Below are 22,302 nucleotides of genomic sequence, written 5' to 3'. Positions count from 1 at the left end.
AAGTGCCATGGGCTTTTTTTAGGCATAAACTCTCAAGAGACAATAAAAGAAGGTATAAGCAAAAAATACTTTAGAAGTTACAAAAGCTATACATGAGTTGTGACAGATTTAAAAGACCTAATGCCTAAGCAAGCAATATGAGGAACCCAGAGGCAACCCTTTTGTACTGTAGAGCCCCCAGAAACTCAGAAATTGTCAGCAAAGTAGGGTTGAAGGCTAGGCTAAATAATGGGCACTAGATATGTAAATCTAAAAAGCAGGTAAAATCTCAGATTTTTAACCCTCTGCAGCTGTGAGATTTTCCCTGCCTCCCTCTTTGTTAATCTTCCCTTACCCACATACACACACCCAAAGTTTGAAAGTTTACCTCCTAGGGTGGATAAAGCATAGGAATTCTTACTGAGTAAATTCTGAGTCCACTCAAATAAAGAAAGTATCAGAAAATGAGTTTTTCCAGGTTGCTACCAGATGGGTCTAATAGTGATAGTTGTCTCAGTATGTAGTTTTGAGGGGCACTCCAAATCCATTCTGTCCTTTCCAATGGCTGTTAGGCTAAAAACAAGGGTTCCCAATCAAACAAACAAAATGTGATACCTAGTTTAATTGGTATGCACAAGTCTCCAAAAGGTTTCGAGATTCCAAAATAGCTTCATTGAAAGATTCATTGCAAAAGCCTAGTGAAAAATTCAAGACACACAAGAAGTAACTATAACAAAAGACCGTCAGGATGCCACGACTCCTACTAGTCCCCTCTACCCTCCTTGAGCGTGTACTCACAGTCAAGTCTATTAATTCTCTATTTGAATTGCCTTTCCACTCTGAAGAGGCCACAGGACAATAAACAAAAGTCCACCAAGTTAGCGGCCTTACAATGCACCATCTCCAAGGTCAGAAGCCTAAAACACCTGGGCCGCCCCCATTGCACCCTCCCAGAGATAGATCATCAAAACACTGACCCAGAAACTGACATCTCCTTTGCAATCAACCAACACCGTGTGCGTCGGAGAAGATTATCCTTGACGGTTTTGTACAAAATCTCTCACACCAACTGTAATGGTCCCATTTCTACCCTCAAAGGAGGGCCCCTACCAGATTGAGACTCCCAGGGATTCCCTGTTTAACTGCTAGGCAGTATTCCCTTCAACAGCCCAGGGAAAACCAAAATTAAAATTAATTTTAAAACGTCGCCAAATTCTGGTAGATACCAGCACTACACTCTCCACTTTAAACCCACTCACTCAGGACCCTTCAAACAGGATTCTGGGAAATCTGGCGGAAGCCAGCGGAGGGCGAGAATTCTTACCTGAGTCAGTTCCCCCGGATTACTGTAGTGCCTGGTTGAGAAAGGAAGGTAAAATGTCTCGTTGTCCTTTATTGGTCATCTATCCTTTTCTCTCCTTCCAACACATAATGCCTTCTTGTTTGTCTCCATTTGTCTCTGAGACTCCGGCTTGCCTTTCTGCAGCCCGAAGCACTCTGTTGTCGTTTTTGCAAATTCAGGCAGCCCTGCTGTCTGCGGGGACACAAAAATACAGCGGACAGAAAGGTGGGTTGCACCCCATTTGCAGCTTGATGTGGCCGGACAGAAATGTGGGTTGCACCCGTTTATGGACGCGTCTGTTAAAGTAACTTTCTAAACCCAAGTCGGAGCCGCTCCTGACGGGTGTCACGTCAGAAACAGAAACCTACGTGACTTCGCGCCCCTGTAAATGCTCCACTTGACCAGAAATGCGGTCTATTCAGTTAGCCAATCCCCGAACACCAAGCCAACGCTGGACCTTCTCACCCGCACAAGGTGGTTCTCAGCTCCAGCCAATCAGATAGTTTGTTTCCATGTATCTCTTCACCGTTTTTCTATTCTTTACCCTGTAAGAGTTGTCTACCTTCTGCCCCATTTTGCGGTTCTCCACAGGAGACTGCCTGCTTCATGAAGTGGTAAACAAACTTTGTTTGTACCACCTAAATTATATATTTTTTTAAATCCTCTGTTAACAGTTTTTAGTGACTAATGGATTCTAAAGCTGACTTCTTGACCTGTGAAGCAATCAGACGCACAGGCAAGGCACCTGCTGAATCCTTCGTGTTCACGCTCCTCTCGTCCTTCCCCAGGGCTGTGGGTAAGTCACTCGGATTTGGGCTTCGCTCTTGCGTGCTGCTCTCCGGTATAAGCAAACTTTATATTATGGATATGATATGATATGATATGATATGATATGATATGATATGATACCTATATACATAGTTCCCAGAAAGGTTCTGGGGTTTCAGTAAGGTTGCGGGGGTTTATTAAAATTCCCAAAAAGGTTCTGGGGTCCTGGAAATGTTCCAGTGTGGTTATATGGGGAGTCAACAATGGGTGGCAGCCAGTAGGGGATTTATAAGATAAAAATTTCATGTTGTCCCTTCCTCTCCAAATCCAGACTCTTGTGAATTTGGCTTTCAGGTGCCCATTTGTTATCAGTAATTTCTTAGAGACAGCTGTTGCCTTCTTATTTGCCTTATTTTGCGTCTGAGACCTTGGCTTTGTGCCTGCCTGGGGCATGCAATTTGCCGGTTCTTGCCTCCCCAGGGAGCTTAACTGTGAGGTTGGCGGTACAAAATTATTGCCAGACAGAAATGGGGGTTGCGCTCTGTTTGTGACTAGGGTCCTACGGACTGTTGCTAGCTCTCAGGGAAAACTGTTTAAGTCTTTCTTTCTTTCTTTTTTTTTTTTTCTTGACTAACTTTGAGAATGACTCTGGATCTTGGAAGGATAGTTTCTTTTGCACCCTCTTTGAGGACACTTCTTTCATCCCTGGTGTCAATTCAGTACTCTATCCAGTTCTCCTGCCTTTACAGGCATTTCTCAACCAACTTGCAGTTAAACAAGGTAACTAGACTAGGTCTGGGCAATAGGCTGTGGGTGGAAGTGACGTGAATTCCAAGCTAAAGCATAGAAAAGCAGAGGCAAGATCACCCTGCTGACTCTTCTGATGCATCGACTAAGAAGACCATGGATTCAGGGTGATTAACTACACTTGTATATCTAGGGAAAGGTGGGTGTGGGGAGCCAGAGAAAGGAGCCTTCAGAATGAGTAATGAGCTGCTCTGGATAGTCACCTGGTCTGATAGCAAACTTTGCATGAATAAGAACTCACCTGCCATGTTAAGCAACTTAGATTCGGGGGCTTGTCTTAAGACAACAACATGGTATAGCCTCTTCTGATATAATAGCCAATTGTGCAACATGATCTGAATGACTAATTTCTAAGTAAATAAATTCCATTCAGTACTGGGTGAAGGCCAAGAAGGCCATTTCCAGTTATATGAAGTTTATTTGGCCGAACTACACCAATGTTAACATACTAGTGAATTGAAGCTATGCAAATTCTAAAATATAACTTAATTCAAAAATAGGATTTTAGAAAGTTTCATATATACATTATAACTCTCCACAATGTGTCAATCAAAACATTTAAATTTTTTTGCCAACATTTAACAAAGGATAAAATGATCAGATTTTTAATTTTCTGTAACATTTCTTATCAAGGATGAAATATTTCCTTTATAGAGAAGAGAATGCAGAATAAGGGTGACATTTATCATACTGGGTAGCATTACAGGTTTTTTTTATCTGGGCAAATTCCAAGTTTGGACTAGGAGTATGTCTATTTGGTGCCAATGGAAGAGTGAAAGAAAGCTTAACATTAGCCTGTAACTTTCTACACAGAGTTTCTAAAGGCCTACCACTTGATCACACTGTGTAGCTTATGCTCGGTTTCCCTTCAGTAATGCTGAAGGGGTTAGCATAATAGGAAGGTAAGAATCAAAGGCCAGGGTGGGGAGGTAGCCATCAGCTATTTTACTATCAATTCTAGTTTCCTTAAGGGGTTTAAAACTGTCACTCTGTTCAAAGGTTTAAGCACTTATGACAGCCTTGGGCAGGAGAAAGTCGATTTTCCGCTATAATATTATAATAGCACTTGTGTTATAGTGAGCTGTACTCACATGAATTTCTGGATCTAGTGGTATGTAATTCCCAGTGTGGCAACTTTACAGGGACTGTTTCTAGCCTTACCAGACTTGTGATATATGGTTTTTAATATTTAGAAATATCTTTTCCCCATCCCTCACAGTGATGGCTTTATTATTTTGTTGTTGTTTCTTCTTGTTTTCAAATGAAAGCAAATAGAGTACACTTGCCCTTCTGAAATGTCTTAACACTGCTTAAGAGAATTGGGGAATATGAAGATAATAAAATGTCCTGAGATACTATGAAAGTTTATATATTCTAAAATCTTACTGTTATTCTAAAAGAGTTATTAATTCAGAATTTTCATTAAAACATAAGGATGTCTTTATAAATAGATTGAATAAAATATACCTACCTAAATATTTGCATTTCATTTCATAGAGTTTTATTATTTCAAATACAAATTATTATATACTTAGTGCTAAGTTTCTGCTTTAATTTAATAATTACAAGCATAAGCATTAATAATGCCTATAATTCTGATTAAATCTATGCTTCCTTGATAAATAGCAAAGAGAAAAAGGAAAACAGATATTTATAGATTAATTATAGCTCATCTTAAAGGTGAAATATAATGCCACCTGGGAAAATTTAACTTTCTCCAATAATTGGTATAATCTGTAAGAATAAAGCAGTGTGAAATTATAAACACTTGTCTGATAGTCTGTTAAATCTGTATGGTTTACAGTCACAGAAATGTTTGCAAAACAAAACAAACAAAAGACATGTAAGAAATAATGTCATTATAGGAAGCTATATCTTTCAGTTATAAGATGAATTAGTTGTGAGAATCTAATATACAGCATGGTGATTATAGTTAATAATACTATATTACTGTATAATATACTTAAAATTTTCCGAGAGTAGATATTAAGTGTTATCAACAGCAAAGAAGGAAGGAAGGAAGGAAAGAAAAAAAAGAAAGAAAGAAAGAAAAAGTGTTAACTATGCGAGGTAATAGAAATGTTAATTAACTTGATTGTGGTAATCATTTCACAATGTGTACATATATTAAATCTTCAGATTGTACACCTATTAAAAATCATGCTGTGTAATCTAAATATACCTGCTTTTTATTTGTCAATCATACATTAATAAAGCTGGAAAAGCTAAACTGAAATAAAGGAAGCTCTATGTATCATGAACATTTATGAAGTTTCATCTGTGTTTTGAAAAGTAAGTTCTTAATGATGTAAAAATAAATCAGTTATTTATCCTGCTTTGTTTGCTACTAAAATGAAAAAAAAGAGAGAAAAAAATTAAAACGTACCAATCTTTCTTTTGTCTAACTTTAGCCAACATTGACTTCATTCTCATATACTTTTCTAAGACCATATTTAAAAAAATAGTTATACTGAATATTAGTATTTCCTTTAGATAAGTGTCGAGTCTATGGAACAGGGTGATGGTTTTGTGTGTAAAAGTTTTTACGTCATAAACTTCCCTAAAATGCTCATGTATTTAAATTAGGCCATTTGACAAGACAGTGTGTAAGCTTTGTGAAGGTATTTACTAGAAGTAAATATATTTGAATAAATGCATATCAAATCAGGAAAGTTGGAAGCAAGTTGTGGCTCATAAAAAGTGCAAAAATTATTATAGCTACTTTTTCAAGCACCTAACTAGTTCCCAGACACTAGGCAAAATCCTTTATGAAAATCATCTCATTGACTCTTACCTATGACTAAGGTACTAGTAATCTTATTTTACAGCTGTATTTATAAAGCATGATGCATTTTTTTTTAATAACACCTGTTACTTGTTTCTCATAACCATACTATAAAACAGGTGCAATCACTTCATGAGGAATCTGAGAGCCATTCAGCCAGTTCATTTACCCACAATCGCTGCTCTCCAAACAGAGGACTTTGCACCAACAGTTCACATTATTATTTCCATCAAAGGAAAAATAATTTGAGAGCTGAAATCCTGGTGACCAAATAGGTCCCTGTGATTACTCATCACTTGAATTTAGTAGCAATTCAACTTCAGGTTCACAAGTTTTTTAAGTTTTTGGTTTTTTTTTTAGTATTTTGAGTATTTTTATCTTGAGTTCAATGACTATGTGATAATATGAAAAAAAATATATTAGCCAATAAGTAGAAAAGCACATATTTGCATACCCTGGTTTTAATAATCTCTTATACTAATTAAGAGAAAAGCAGTGTGGGGATTGAGGGTGTGAACTCCAGGGTCAGAATCTCAGTCTTGCCACCTCCTCCCTGTGACCTTAAGAATAACTTACTATGCTGAACTTAAGTTTTGATTATACCTGTACCATAGATTTCCTACAAGGATTAATCCATTCAAAGAACTTAGACCAGTGCTTAGCCCATGCAGTTTCTCAATAATTCTTAAGGAGCATTGTGCAAGTAGGTGGACGTATCTATACATGTGCTCAGCTTTCTGCTGAGATATTAGGAGGGGGGCACCTGGGTGGCTCAGTTGGTTAAGCGTCCAACTCTTGATTTCAGCCCAGGTCATGATCTCACAGTTCAGGAGTTCAAGCCCCGTGTCAGGTTCTACATTGACAGCACAGAGCCTGCTTGGGATTCTCTCTCCTCTCTCTCTGCTTCTCTCCCACTCATGTGCACTCTCTCCCTCTCTCAAAATAAATAGATAAACATTTTTTTTTAATTTTTTTAACGTTTATTTATTTTTGAGACAGAGAGAGACAGAGCATGAATGGGGGAGGGTCAGAGAGAGGGAGACACAGAATCTGAAACAGGCTCCAGGCTCTGAGCTGTCAGCACAGAGCCCGACGCGGGGCTCGCACCCACAGACTGCGAGATCATGACCTGAGCCGAAGTCGGCCGCTTAACCGACTGAGCCACCCAGGCGCCCCAAATAGATAAACATTTTTAAAAAAGGATATTAGTAGTAAAGATTGACTTATAAAACAATTTCTTAAAACAGTGTGATTAAAATCTTTAGTGCTTCAAAGACACCATGAAAAAAATGAAAAGATAATCCACAGACTAGGAGAAAATATTTCAAATCTTATATCTGAAGAACGCTTTATATTTAGAACATGTAAAGAACTCTGTAATAAGGTGACAGACAACTCAAAAGATGAGTAAGGCATAAACAGATACATTACCAAAGAATAACTAATTAAGAACATGAAACTAGTGCTCAATAACATTATCCGTTAGGAAAATGCATACTTAAACCACAGTGACATACACTTCACACCCACTAAAAGGGTGATAATTAAAAGAGACTAATGTCAAGGATGCATAAAACTGGAATCATCATGCATTGATTATAGAAATGTAAAATGACACAGCCATTTTGCAAAGCAGTTTGACAGTTTCTTACTAAGTTAAATATAAACCTACCATACAACCCAACAATTCAATTCCTAGGTGGGAATTGAACCCAAGAGAAATGAAAACTCATATTAACCCAAACATTGTATGTAAATGATCATAATTTTATTCACAGTAGCCTCAAAATGGAAACAAATGTCCATCATCTTGTGAATTCATATAAAAATATATGACATACTTACACAATGAGATACTATACAGCAATAAAAAGGAATTGGATACTCATATATACTACAATATGAGTGAAAACCAAAAGATGTTAAGTGAAAAAAGACAAATGCAAAAGATACTTGTGGTATCCTAATCACAAATTAGTGAAGAGCTAAGGCCTTATCCTTGGCTTGTATGACTTTATAGTCTGTGTTCCAAGAACTACCCAAACAAAATGGCCTTATTTATATACCAATATGTTTACCTTATGGGATTTTTTTAATATGTGAAATTTATTGCCAAATTGGTTTCCAGACAACACCCAATGCTCATCCCAAAAGATGCCCTCTTCAATACCCATCACCTACCCCCCCTCCCTCCCACCCCCCATCAACCCTCAGTTTGTTCTCAGTTTTTAAGAGTCTCTTATGCTTTGGCTCTCTCCCATTCTAACCTCTTTGGGTTTTTTTTTCCCCCTCCCCTCCCTCATGGGTTTCTGTTAAGTTTCTCAGGATCCACATAAGAATGAAAGTATATGGTATCTGTCTTTCTCTGTATGGCTTATTTCACTTAGCATCACACTCTCCAGTTCCATCCACATTGCTACAAAGGGCTATATTTCATTCTTTCTCATTGCCACATAGTACTCCATTGTGTATATAAACCACAATTTATTTATCCATTCATCAGTTGATGGACATTTAGGCTCTTTCCACAATTTGGCTATTGTTGAGATTTTTTATAGGGATTTGGAAACTCTTGGTGAATACACCAATTGTCTTTCAAATAACACTTTCTTGCTGCATATATTATCTGGTGTAATGATTCAAAATCTTTAAGAGATAAGCCAAAAATAACTTCCTAAACAGAGGCCACATTTTCCCTGTCCCTACAATCCCTTGGTCATTATTATATCACCAAAGACCTCAGGAGAACTGGCAGACCACCAAGAATCTTGGAGGATATTTGTTTTTACCGTTGTTGCTATGTGTCTACTTCCCCAGAATATATCTGTCAAATAAATATGACTCACTTGATGCAGTAGATTTTTGTTGAAAATATGTTTAAATTAGAATATATAGGGAATTTTCTGCTTTATTTTTAATGAGATGTAAGTAGTTTTGAAAAGGCAAAAGGCAAGTGAAACATTTACTTCAATAATACAATAAGCAAGGCTTGAGCATCTTCTGTGTGTCACCTCTCAAGCCTCCCATTAGGTCCCAATATGGTAAATGAAAAAGACCCATAAAACTTGCCCCATCAGTCTGTTTCCTTACTGGAGTTTAGATACACTGAAGGGGGTCAGGAAATCAAGGGACTGACACTAAATTATGACAAAACATGATAAGACCCTCAGTGCTATTGATCTGAATTTTAGAAATCGAGGGGACTGCTACTAAATTATGACAAAACATGATAAGACCCTCAGTGTTATTGACCTGAATTTTAGAAGCATGTCATGGAGTATCAGATGCAGGAAGGACTAATTTTACTTAGAGTAGGTCAAAGAGGGCATCTAAGGATAGATGCCATTTGAGTTGGGCCTTAAGTAATTAAGTCCCTGAGAGTAAGAAATAAAAGCAGAATACTGCAGGCACTTGTATGTGTGGCACAAAAAAATTCTCAAGAAGCAACAATGGTGTATTCTCCCTAAAACTGCTTTCAAAGACCCTACATGTTGTAGCAGATTCTGTCACTCCCACCCTTCTCCCTTGGTACTCACCTTTATGTGTATACCCTCAGCTTCTTAACTGCACACGCTGGACCCTGTCTGAAGACTTTCTCTGCGCTCAGGAACACATTAAGCCTGCAAGCAGAATGAGCAAGAATTCCAACCCAGCCCCAGCAACAGCCCTCAACCCTGAGCTGAATTCCACTTGGGGGACTGAAGGTCAGTTACCCACAGAACCTGTTGATTAACGGATTCTATATATTGTCTTCCTTCTCCTGTCCCACTTCCCTGTGCCCCTATCAGTACTTACTTTGATCATCACCTGTTTGAGTTACCTATCATCGTGTAACAAATTACCTCAAAACATACTGGCTTAAAATAACAACCACTCGGTTTTGCTCACAGTTTTGTTGATCAGAAATTCAAGCTGGACCCTGTTGGGTGATTCTTCTGTTTTGACTGAGCCCAGTTGGTAGTCAGCTGGTGGATTGGTTGGTCTGTGTTATCTGAGATGGTTCCACTTGCATACTTGATGAATTGGCAGGGATGGCTGAAAGGCTGGACTTAGCTGGGACTACCAATGAAAATGGCAACTTTTGGTCTCTCCAGCATGAGATCTCAGGGTATTCATGCTTCTTACCTGACACCGTAGGGTTCACAGGGAGAGTGCTCTGAGGCTCAGCTGGTGGAAGCTGCCAATGTTTTAATATTTGGGACCAGAAATGTATACAGAGTTACATCTGCAACATTGAGTTGACACAGAAAACACCCTGATTCAAGGGGGCAGGCCATGGACTCCATCTAAGAATGATAAGAGTAACAAAAATTGCAAAATCAGCTTTTGGGGCAACATAACCTAAACTATAAGTGTTTTTGGATTATGCACTGTATTAAGTACCACATCTCAGTGTTCACAATTCACACAATAGTCACATTCTATGCTGTTTGAAAGCACGTGGGCAGGAAAGCATGGAGGTGGAAATTGCACACCTCACAGAGGAGTCCTGCTCCACTGCTTTATAACCCCACACGAACCCTCTTGAGAAGAGAATACACACCTGTTTCCTAGTGCACCCATTAGTGTGCCAGCACCATGCCCCAACCGTGGGCCAGGCATATCCTCATGTCATTTCTCTTACTAGCCAACTGGTGGCTTTGAGAAACTCAATTCTCATTCCTACCTCAACTGTGCAGCTGACCTTGTCATCTCATTTTGACTCTGCTTGTGATTGCTATGATGTGGGTGATCTGAGGTGTGGGGAAGTAGATGAGAGTACAGGTAGAGGTGTTCAGAGCTTGTCTTGGCAGAACTCAGCTGAATGAGATTTTTTCAGATGTGTAATAATATTTTTTAATGTTTATTTATTTTTGAGAGTGGGGGGAGGGGCAGAGAGAGAAGAGACAGGACCTGAAGCAGGCTCTGTGTTGACAGCTGACAGCAGAGAGCCTGACTCAGGGCTTGAACTCACCAATGTGAAATCATGACTGGAGCTGAAGTCAGAGGTTTAACCGACTGAGCCACCCAGGCACCCCTCTGATGTGTAATAATATTTTTAACTTAATTTTTCTCTTTTTTTCCCCTCTACTACGTGTGTGTGTGTGTGTGTGTGTGTGTGTGTGTGTGTGTGTGTTTAATGTTTATTTATTTATTTTGAGAGAGTGCGAGCAGAGGAGGGGCAGAGAGAGAGGGGGAGAGAGAGAATCCTAATCAGGTCAGGGCAGAGCCCGACCCAGGGCTCGATCTCATGAACCGTGTGTGAATCATGACCTGAGCCAAAATCAAGAGTTGGACACTTAACTGACTGAGGTACCCAGGTGCCTCTACTTGTATTTTTACATGAAGGAAGTGACTTTACACAAAGAGACTTTATGGCTGGCAGAGGCCTCATGCTGTATCATATTGGGGGTATTGTTTATATCACTTGAGTGAAAATTGTCAATAGTTTCACCCTAGATTCCTGAAGATCTAGGAATTCTGTGTTCTGTTTCTAAGTCATTTGCTAAGTAATACATTTCTCCTAATCCTTCAACTACCTGTCTCACAGGGATATGAGAGAATTAAATGGAGTAAGATAAGTAGAAATGATGTGAAAACCTGAATACACCTTAAATGTCTAGATTTCTTGAGAGCAAAGATCAATACTATGCCTGGGTCATACTAAATATGCAATAACTGTTGAAATGGATAAATGTGTTGTCATTAGTTCTGCAAAAATAATAATAGCTTATAAAGTTATACAGAAAAGATCATTTGATCTCATAGAATAAAAGCCAGCAAGTAATTAAAACCAGTAAGTAATTAACCTTAGCGAGAAGTATTATGAATTGTACCAAACTCACCAGTTCAAAGACATTGCAACTATACAACTTAGAAAAATACAAAAAAATCCTTGCATAGTGCATTCTAAGAAGGAAGTTTTGGTTGCATTGGAAATAGGAAATAGTGAGGAGAGAGAATTTTTCTGTGAACCAGATGGATTATTTTTTTAGCTCTTAGGAAATACCGTAGCCAGCCACCATAAAAGCCTCCGGCTGAGATGTTTAAAGGTGAGCAGTTCCAGCCTTCAACTAAGCAGTCTGGGGGAGGGGTGAGTCACTGTGCAAAAAGAACAGGGAGTCATGTGGTCCAACTGTAAAATAGAAAAATTGCATGTAATTATTTTACAAGCAGAGTGCGATGATGTGAAAGGAAGAACTAATGATGATGCACTCAGCTTGTTAGAGGCTTTTCCTTCTGGGGAGCTCAAGGTTGCAAGATGTGCTGCTCGCTAGAATTTTTTCTTTCCTTCCCCTGGATACATAATGTTACAATAAACCCTGCACAGAGGGGGTTAATGCTGCAAGGATGTTTTTAAATAATTTCTGTGACCAAAGCCGGAGATACAAGCCTAGCAATAATTCTCCCTGACTTCAAGCATCCTGTATTGATTGATTAATTATTCCACCAATGAACTAACAGGTATTGACCTTATCTGGTTGAGTAGCATTTAGCCAAAAGTCAGTAATCTGCATCGATCACTTAATGGAACATCAAAGCTCAGCATTCTGACAGGTTTGTGTCATTCAGCAAAAATCTGTCTATGTTTTGCTGATACCTTGACCTTTTGTATCAAGCAGTCTTTACAGAAAACGAAAAGTAATGACAAAATTAAATCTTGGAAATAATGCTTTGTTATGTAAAAGGAATTTTTTTCTTGGACTATTGCAAATAGCTTTTGCTAAAATCTTGTTGAGGGATTTCTTTGCAAATTGAAAAGCTGTTTTCTGCATGCTTGCAATGCATGGTATTCTGCTGAAGCGTGAAATTATCAAAACAATGAACTCTGAGATAATTAACACTACAGCAGAGCTTCACAGAGGTAACAGTGAACAAGTCAGATTCTCTTGGGAGGGGTCCATATAAAGAGAACTTGGGCCAGTGATTCAGAATAGTCCGGATGGGGCGCTATCTGTCCTTGCCCATTCTGAGTACCAGAATCCTGATTCAAATATTCAGACAAATCCACTGTTCCAATCAAATACCTATATATCTACCTAAAAGACTAGAAGAGTTTGTTATAAAAACAACAGAATGATCAGTTGATAATATCTAAACACGCTTTCACAATGGGAATTATATACTCTGATACCTATGTACAGAGAATATGACAAAGCACAGTAGATTCTTATTAAAGTTCCATTTCCTCCTCACTTAGGAATTGATGATGAAACCCGTAACAAGCATGGCTCAGGCAGTAGTCTCTAGAATAGCCCTCTTAAATCTTCTGTGACTCCAATACTAATGTGGTCCCACTAGGCTGGGCTATGTAAGGATGCCCACTTTTCACTTCAGAACTCTTAATTATTTATTGCTTATGCACTTGACTTAAGAATGGTTACTGAATACTAAGGCTTGCCTTCCAAGAAGATTCTGCTACCTCCTAATCTGTTAAGATGGTAGTTCTTCCCATGCAGTGCTGTATCACAGTGCAATGCTCTGTCTCTGCATCTCTGGTCCTAAAGGATGCTTTGGTCTGGAGCATTCAACTTTTAATACCTGCTATGGCGCTTGCTAAGTGGTTGGCCTGTTGGGTTTAAAGCTCTTTTAGTGTGAAAAAGCTATTCCTACTTAGAGTCTTACTTAAAATGCTTCTCTCCATTACCAAGCAGCATTTTAATTCATCAGTTGCAGTGCCCCCTATGCCTTATCTGTCTGTATTTGAAGACCAAGCCATGCACAGTGGCTCCCCTACAGTTTGATAAGCTTGGTTTGTGTCCATGACTTGTTAATTAATTAAAACTTGGGGCACCTGGATGGCTCAGTCAGTTAAGCGTCCGACTTCGGCTCAGGTCACGAACTCACGGTTCGTGGGTTTGAGCCCCGTGTCTGGCCCTGTGCTGACAGCTCAGAACCTACAGCCTGCTTCGGATTCTGTGTCTCCTTCTCTCTCTACCCCTCCCCCACCTGTGCTGTGTCTCTCTCTGTCTCTCAATAATAAATGAAAAACAAAAATTAAAATTAAAACTAAAATTTCCCTTCACCAATAATATTTTTCAATGAATGTTGAATATTTTCCACAACAAAGCTAATAATCAGTGTCTGTAATAAAATGGCAAACAGATCATGTGTCATTAGTTTCATTATCAGTAAAATATGGGTGTTAGGAGAAATTTAAGGTCCATTCTATCACAGTCTATTATGCTTTTTTTGAATACTAATCAGTAACTTATTTAGGAATATGTTGATAGGAAAGTTTACCTAAAAGAAAAATAACATACTGGAGTAACTTTTTCTCTAAGCTAAAATGAAATCAGACAAGCCATGAATAGAAAGATACTCTGCACTAACCTTAAATGACCACATGGAGTGATTTGATTGATTACTCGATAAAGTTGAATGCCTTTTGAACTGAAAGTCAGTTTCATTAAAAATATGACCTAATAGGCACAGCTCATGTGGTGTCACAATCATAAAGAAAAAAAAAAGAAAAAAAAAAAAAACATCAGACATCTAGGATCTCTGAGGAAGGAAAATGAACTCAAACTTTCACCTGGGTGTCATGTGCTTTTGTAGTTCATCAACAATGACAAGATTCAGAGAATTATTGAAAATCTTAAGTGGATAGTCTTTACATTATACTTATTTTTCCTTTAAATATGAAATGATTAAATTAAATCAAACTGGCTAGAAAAAATGTACAACGTCTTTTGTTATGATTTTGTAGAGTGTATGATGTATTTTGTCTAAAAATAGTTCTTACTTTTGGCCAAGGCACACATATTAATACTGACTGTTGACTGACATTTTAGTCACTTGTTTGGATTTTGTGTTCATTTTGTATAAACTGGAGAATTTTGTCTCCTTATATATTTTGCTCTACAATATAAACCAGTCAATTGAATTTACATTAATGCTTATTTATCTTCATAATATGCATAGAGTCCCTATATGCTAAGTGGAAGATACATTGTTCTCCCAGAAAAATAAAGATAAAAGTTTTATTTTTCCAAAAGCACTAACCCTTAAATTTCATAATTAGAAAAAGAATAACATGTGTTTTCTTGACAAAACAAATTAGCAGAATAAACAGCCATATAATTTGGGAGCTCTTATTTCAGGCAACTTGGGAAAGAAGTGCATAAAACATTAGTCAGCATAACTAAATTAATTAAACTAATACTAATTGTTAAATTTCTAGAAATTCAGTCATTGAAGTGACTTAGAAACAAGAAATTTAAATACATGAAGTACAGTGAATAAAATACACAATTTTAACAAGCATACAAGGCATTGTTTTACTGCAGTTCAGGATTGCCCAAATGTTTTGGTCTCAGGACACTTCTACACTCTTAATAATTATTGAGGAGTCCAAAGAGCTTTGGTTTATGTGGATTCTGTCCATTGATATTTACCATATTAAAAATTAAAACTGAGACATTTTAAAAAATTATGCATTAATTTTAAATGATAAAAAACATTTTACATGTAAAACAAATGATAGTTTTAAGAAAAATAACTATACTTTTTAAAACAATAATGAAAAGAATGGCATTGTTTTATCTTTTTTTCAAATTTAATGTGTTTCCTAACTGAAGATAGCTGGATTCTCACATCTGCATTTACATTTAATCTGTTACAGTATGTTATTTTGGTTGAAGTAAATGAAGAAAATCAGACCTCACAAGGATTTGTAGTTGGAAAAGGGAGAAGTATTTTAATAGATTTTTCACATAATTGTGGATGTTCTTTCTTAGTACTATGGCAAAACTCAGAAAGTGGTAGTATCCTAAAGATTCATTGTTATGTGGACTCTGTAACCATATCAATGAATTTTTTTTGTACCCTGTTCCATTAAAATTCTTTATCATCTGTGTGGAAATTTTTATTATGTCATTTTGTATGAAAAATTTACCCACAAGTGATTTTTAATAGACTTTATTTTTTAGAGCAGTTTTAGGCTCACAGCACAATTAAGCAGAAAGTACCGAGTTCCCATATACAGTTGACCCTTGAACAACATGGGTTTGAACTGCCCAGGTCCATTTATACATGGATTTTTTCAATAAATACAGTACAGTACTAGAAATTTATTTTCTCTTCCTGATGATTTTCTTAATAATAGTTTCTTTTTTCTAGCTTACTTTATTGTAAGAATACAGTATATGATACATAAATCATACAAAATATGTGTCAGTAGAGATTTTATGTTATCAGTAAAGCATTTCATCAACAGTGGGAGTAGTTAAGTTTTGGAAGAGTCAAAAGTTATACACAGATTTTCAAGTGCTCAGAGCTTCAGCACCCCTAACCCATACATTGTTCAAATCAACTGTACCTCCTGCCCCTATACAAGCATCATGTCCCCCACTGTCAACATGTTGCACAGAGTGGTATGTGTTACAATCAATGTACCCACATTGTCACATCATCATCACCCAAGATCCATCATTTACATTAAGGTTTATTCTTGGAGTTCACCATTCTACATTTTGACAAATGCACAGTGACACGTATCTACCATTATGGTGTTATAGAAAATAGTTTTATTGTCCTAAAAATCCTCTGTGCTCTGCCTATTCATCCCTCCCTTCCCTATAACCTGTATAACCACTGATCTTTGTAATGTCTCCATAGTTTTTCCTTTTCCAGAATGCTATAAAGTGGCAACCATATGGTATGTAACCTTTCAGATTGATTTCTTTCACTTAGTAATGTGCATTTAAGTTCCTCCATGTCTTTTTGTGTCTTGAAGGCTCATTTCTTTTTAGCGCTAAATAGTATTCCGTTGCCTAGATGGACCACGGTTTATTTATCCATTCACCTACTGAAAGACATCTTAGTTGCCTCCAAGTTTTGGCAAATAGTAATAAAGCTGCTGTAAATATCCATATACAGCCTTTTTGTGAACATAAAGTTTCAGCTTTTTTGAGTAAATACCAAGGAGAATCATTGCTAGATCAAAGGGAAACTAAACACGGTTTAGTTTTGTAAGGAACTGCTGAACTGTCTTCCAAAGTGGCTGCACCATTCTCATAGATATGAATGAGAGTTCCTGTTGCTCCCATCCTTGCCAGCATTTGGTGGTATCAGTGTCTTGGACTTTCATCAACATAATATGTGTGTAGAGGTATCTCATTGCTTTAATTTGCAATTCTCCAATGACATATGACATAAGCATCTTTTCATATGCTTACTTAACATCTTTGTCTTCTTTGATGAAGTGCATAAATGATTCTTTACATCAATTATTTGTCACTTAGAAGCTATTGGTTCCCTGAGTCATACAGATCTTCCAAATGTTGACACATTTCATTACACCATATCAAAAATTCACATTCATTAAAATCACTACCAATGTCATCAGAGAAGTTTTCACATATTGGCAAGCTCATTATGGCAAATACACGGTCCTCAAAATTGTTTCCTTTTGAATGCTCACATTTATTATTGGCAATATATATCATCAGTTGTTTTCCTGTAACAGGATCATTTAATTCACTTTTCGGAAAGTGTGTGTCAAATACCTAAATCTAAATAACCGTAGTCTGTCATTCATTCTTTAGAATAAAAATGGTGCTTTATAGGGGGAGGCATCTTCCTCAATAACTGTACAAGTGTCCTTCTTTGAAACAATCATCATATTTCTATATGCAGCACAAGTGTTTTACACATACTTTCCACTTTAGCATGCAGAATATTAAAAAGACACACAGTCAATGGTCAAAATACAGTGAAATTAATTTTTATGCTGCATCATTTGCAAGTTGAAATGTTTTTTTTCTTTAACTGTGAATGCATGGCAGTGAAAAATATGCTGACAATAATATTATTTATGTATATAGTTTGATTTTGTACTAAGGAGCCATTTTACTCACTGTCTACTTAGCACCATGCCACCATGAAAGGCAAATAATGTCTTAGCATTATTATATAAATGGTTTTGAACTTTGGATCTTCCCCCCCCCCCCAAGAATCTTAAGGACTCTCTTGGTTTCATGAACAAGCCTTAAAAAACAGTTGCTGTGTGTTTTTACTTACTGGTTACAAGAGTCTTGAGGAATTGCTGAAGCTTGTTCACTCTCATTCTAGACAAATGTATATATACAAAAAACTGCATATGGTCTTAGGTATTTATGGACAGCCAGGAGGCTACCCATGGACAACTAGAGTAGAGCTAATGAACCCTCCCTCATGATAAAGCCATGAGTTTTATCAGTTGTCCATGTAGAATTTTCTATCACAGAACTCTGAGAACCCTAAAAATACAAGTGCCTATTGTCAAATATAGTCTAGTGTTCAGAAATCATGTGTGTTATAACAATGTCATAAATAATTAAAAGGAAAATCATAATAATAATGAATTTTCTACAAAGTTGACAAAATATAATTTATAAAAATTCCTAGTTCTGTCCCTTTAATGCCTTCCCTATTAAGAAAACTAAAATAAATTATTTATAAAGATTGTTTAAATTTTGATGTGCTTGACCTTAAATGAAATGGCTGGATGCTTATTTTCTTGTGATTTCAGTTTGTTATTTTTTTTTTTTTGTATTTTGGTTTTTGTTGTTGTTTTCCCACCATGCTCACAGACAAGGAGTATAAATAAAGGTTTTCTACAGTTGAGCCTATTACTGCCAGTGAACTCAGAAGAGTATCCCATTTTATACCCAACCTCAAGCCAGTTTCAAAGGTATCGCAGAAGAGCAGCCACATTGATGCTGTACCCCTGGACTCAGTGATATAGTAGACTATTACGTATCTGCAATTTTTAAAAACTGTCAGTTTGGTACTATTTTTCTCATACAAATAGACACACATACTCACACCTTAATAGATGCATTTTCTGGGGAAAGGGAAAGTAGCCTTTTAGTACCTCATTGCACATAAACTGGGCTTTATGTACGGAAAGTTACTTTACATGGATAATAAACCTCACGTAAAACAGTTATTTCTGGCAGCTAATTTACCTTTATAGTTTATGGAGGTACCTTCTTCATAATGGTACCTTCTGATTCTACTTTCCCTGAGTTCAGCAATCAGTGTCAATTACTGCTGGTTTCCATAGAAACGAGACAACTAACGGTTATAAAATCTTCATTCATGGACTAGTTTTACAAATAATGTAGAGTTTGGAATGGCTGCTTACTAAAGACATATTGCTTGAAACAGATGCCAATAAATTTAACCCTTCAAATGACATTTAAAGTTTTTGTGTAGTTTTCAATAATATTAGACCCATATATTTAAAATATAGTGATCTGTAGATCAAGCACTAAGAAGGGATTAAGTGAACCTCCCTGAAGGGACATTGAATGAATTGTATAATATGGAAGCAGCTGTTGAGCAGTCATGAAAACTGACTTGTTAGTGCCCATTGGCTTCAGTTAGTCAGGAACTTACTTATTTTTATCAATGTTAAGGAAAATCCAGATTTTCCTTAAAAATTTTTTGATATTTAGTAAGACTTTCTAAACCCCTCAAAAAATTAGAAAAAGAAATGCTAATAAGGCTAAATTAATAGTATTAATTATATACCTTCAGAGTGCATTCATGTTATTAAGTAGTGGTGCCAGTTGTTAATGTTTGACAAATAATTGCTTAGTATGCTATCTTACAACTTTCTGTATTTGTAATATAAATTTAATGTGTGGAATTCTTTTAGTAGTTATTTTCTTTATGCATGTTATGATTGTACATGGATAATGCATTCACAATCAATTTATAGCACTACTAATTTAGTAATTAAAATACAATCACTAAGAGCAACACAAATCAGAGATCCATCAATTAGTGTGTCTCATTAAAGCCGGGATCTTTTTTTCAGCTCTACAATTTTCGTCAAACTATTTGCCAGTTTCTAATTTTGTTGGGTTGCCATTGCTTCACGTTGTTGAGATTATAGCAAAATGTGAGGTTTTCATATCATCTTTTCCATTAATGCGAGATAGCTGTAGAGCACTAACTTCATCTCAAACTGTTCAAAGGACTATGAAATAAGGCATTATCTGGTCTTAAGGTACTCTAGACAGGAGAAAGAATACTTGTTTTCTGATTTCCATGTACATGTTCACTTAACAGTAAAGTTTCATATTCCTCCTCTTAGGCACATGTTATCTCTCTCCTTTCAGAACCAAATGTCCTAGGGGTCCTCTGACCTGATGGCAACTCCCACTTTCTGTAGGATATAAAGGGTGCTTTATCTGTGACATTAACGTTAATCCAAATCTCATTTACCCTTGGAGCAGCTTATGGCTCTGTTTGTAGATTTGGTCTTGAGTTTTTGCATGGCAGTTACATGCGTTGGTGAGGTTACTTGTCCCATATTTGTTAATGTCAGGAGTTTGCCATAGCTGGAGCTCACTTATCTAGCATTTCAAAGGCAAGTTAAAAAAACCCAGCAGGACCCAGCTGAAATATTTTCTTTCAATACAGCCAAGCTGCAGGCATAAAACACAATAGTAAAGTATACAATGGAACAAAGTAAAAGGCCTTTATAACAGATCTTTGTCATGCCACTGCAAGTATTTCATAACATCAGCTACTGTTTTTCTCAATTGACATCATATAGATCTCAGTTAATGAAAAGAGACATGGAGCATATTGCATCAAATAGATGCTGGACAGGAAACAGAAAATGGATCATGAATCTGGGGGCCCCCGAGCTAAAGCGGTCAAACCTCTGAATAGCAAAAGGACTAATGTGTTTTAGCTGCTCTCCCTTCCAGCCATAAACCCAAGAGCAACATTGAAAGTGTTTTCTTTTCTAGGCTGCTCACCAACCCCCTACCCACCTCACCCCACCATGAAAGCCAGTCAGCAAGGATCAAAAACATTTCCTTTTAAATGAATCATGGCAATCCAATAAAGATGCAACACGCAGATTATGTACAAATCAATGATGAAACCATAGCCAGTATCAGCAGGCCTCAAGGAACAAAAATTGCTCACAGTCAGGGGGTGTCTGTCCAATAATGAGCTGTGAAACTAAACACAGAACACATGCTATGCTCTGGGCAAAATCCCTCAAGCTGCTACTGTTCTGGCTTCTTTAAGAAACTTTGGGTGTTGTAGAATTGTCCTCTTTCTTACCCTCCCCAGATGGGCCATGACGGCTTGGCTTAGCTTAGCTTTCTGAAGGGAGCCTTCAATGACACATTTTTATCCGGGAAGCACAGGCAGACGACTGTAATGTTAAAATCTAGAAATCAATGTTCACATAAATAGAGAACAGGACTGATTTAAAAGTCAATTACTATGCATGATTATTTAGAATCCTGGAAAATGAATACAAAGAAGATTCTTAAGTGTTCAGTTATTAATATTGCCAATAATTACCTGCCAATTGTTTTTTAATTGCTACTCATGCAGATATTTCAGGGGAGGAGGAGATACTTTTCTATTTGAAAAGGGACAAACCTTTTTTTTTTTTTTTTTTTTTTTTGCTAGATGTCTACCACAATCTTCATTCTTTTAAAATATTTCAATAGCATCAACCAATCTGCAGAGCTTTCTTATTTCCTTATACATCTCTTCCCTGGCACTCGCTATTGTTCTTATTCTGTAACACTGAAAGCTAATTTTCATATTGGCATGGCAAGGAGACAATGATAATAGTAGGTTCAGAATTCTAAGGTAAGAATGCAAAGAGAAAAAGATCAAGGATCAATCCACAAAAAAAACAGAACATGTTTCAGAAGACACAAGTTTTCCTTCCAGAGTTACACCAACTAAACTTCAGATAAGCCCTTTATCCTCCTAGAGCTTTGGTTTCTTCATCAGCCACATCTTTTCAACTTTAAGTTTTTATTTTCAGATCTAAGAGTATGCTTTCAATTAAGAGGAAAGCAATCCTGAGTCTTTCACATTTAATCAAAAGAAAGTTCATGGCCTTCAGACCCTTTTAAGAGCATTTTATGTGTAATATACAGATTTGACAAAAGTCGGTGTACCATGGACTATTTTCCTTCTTTAATAATAAAAAAAATTTTACAAATATGAGCTACTTTATTCAATCTATTACCTGCTAATAGCCTCCTTTTATGATTAGCTTAAAGGTCTAAAATAATAACTAACCAGCTGCTTATTAAAAAGTATCTGCTTTTGAGGACACTTCTACTTTCTCTAAATTCAACAGTCCATTGTATTTCATGTTCATATTCCCAGGGTTTACTGATTTCTGTGAACAGTCAGGGCATATGGCACAGTTTTCCTCTCTAAGAGGATAGAACCAATTTATTCCAAATAGAACTTATCAGATCTAGACAGATCTCTCAAACACCTGTAAGATAATTTGGATTCACAGCAGTAATAAAATAGCAAACAAATTTCCCTCTCCTAAAAATGATAAATTACTGTATTTCATTGAGCAGACCTTTCCTTATCTGATGTGTTTTAAAAATGATAAATATGTCTCCATAAATCTGAAGGCAACCCAGGAGTCACCATCTACCTAATTGAATCAGAGCTTATATGATTCAAAGAGATAAGAACACATTAAACAAATGAGGATATTTTACATTGCAAAAGTGGATAAAAAATTCACCTTTGAAGAATACAGGGTGAAACAAATACTGAAAACAGATGAAGTATCAAAATAATTAGTAGAAACTGTCTCCATTTATGAATAAAACCCTCCTCAAAATCTCAGTTTTATTCT

The 22,302-nt window shown here is 36.8% G+C and overlaps 1 long non-coding RNA gene across 1 annotated transcript; it reads left to right on the top strand.

The window, feature by feature from the left end:
* Positions 1–1,349: 1,349 nt before the first annotated feature.
* Positions 1,350–9,379, top strand: LOC122231792. Its single transcript, XR_006209029.1, has 3 exons — positions 1,350–1,795; positions 1,996–2,117; positions 9,238–9,379. It is a non-coding gene; the product is annotated as an uncharacterized LOC122231792 (long non-coding RNA).
* The last annotated feature ends 12,923 nt before the right edge of the window (positions 9,380–22,302 follow it).

The sequence above is a fragment of the Panthera tigris genome, chromosome A1 (genome assembly GCF_018350195.1).
Source record: "Panthera tigris isolate Pti1 chromosome A1, P.tigris_Pti1_mat1.1, whole genome shotgun sequence".
NCBI classification, from domain to species: Eukaryota; Metazoa; Chordata; class Mammalia; order Carnivora; family Felidae; genus Panthera; species Panthera tigris.
The sequence above is the reverse complement of the archived record's forward strand: the minus strand, read 5'-3'. Positions and strand labels throughout refer to the sequence as shown.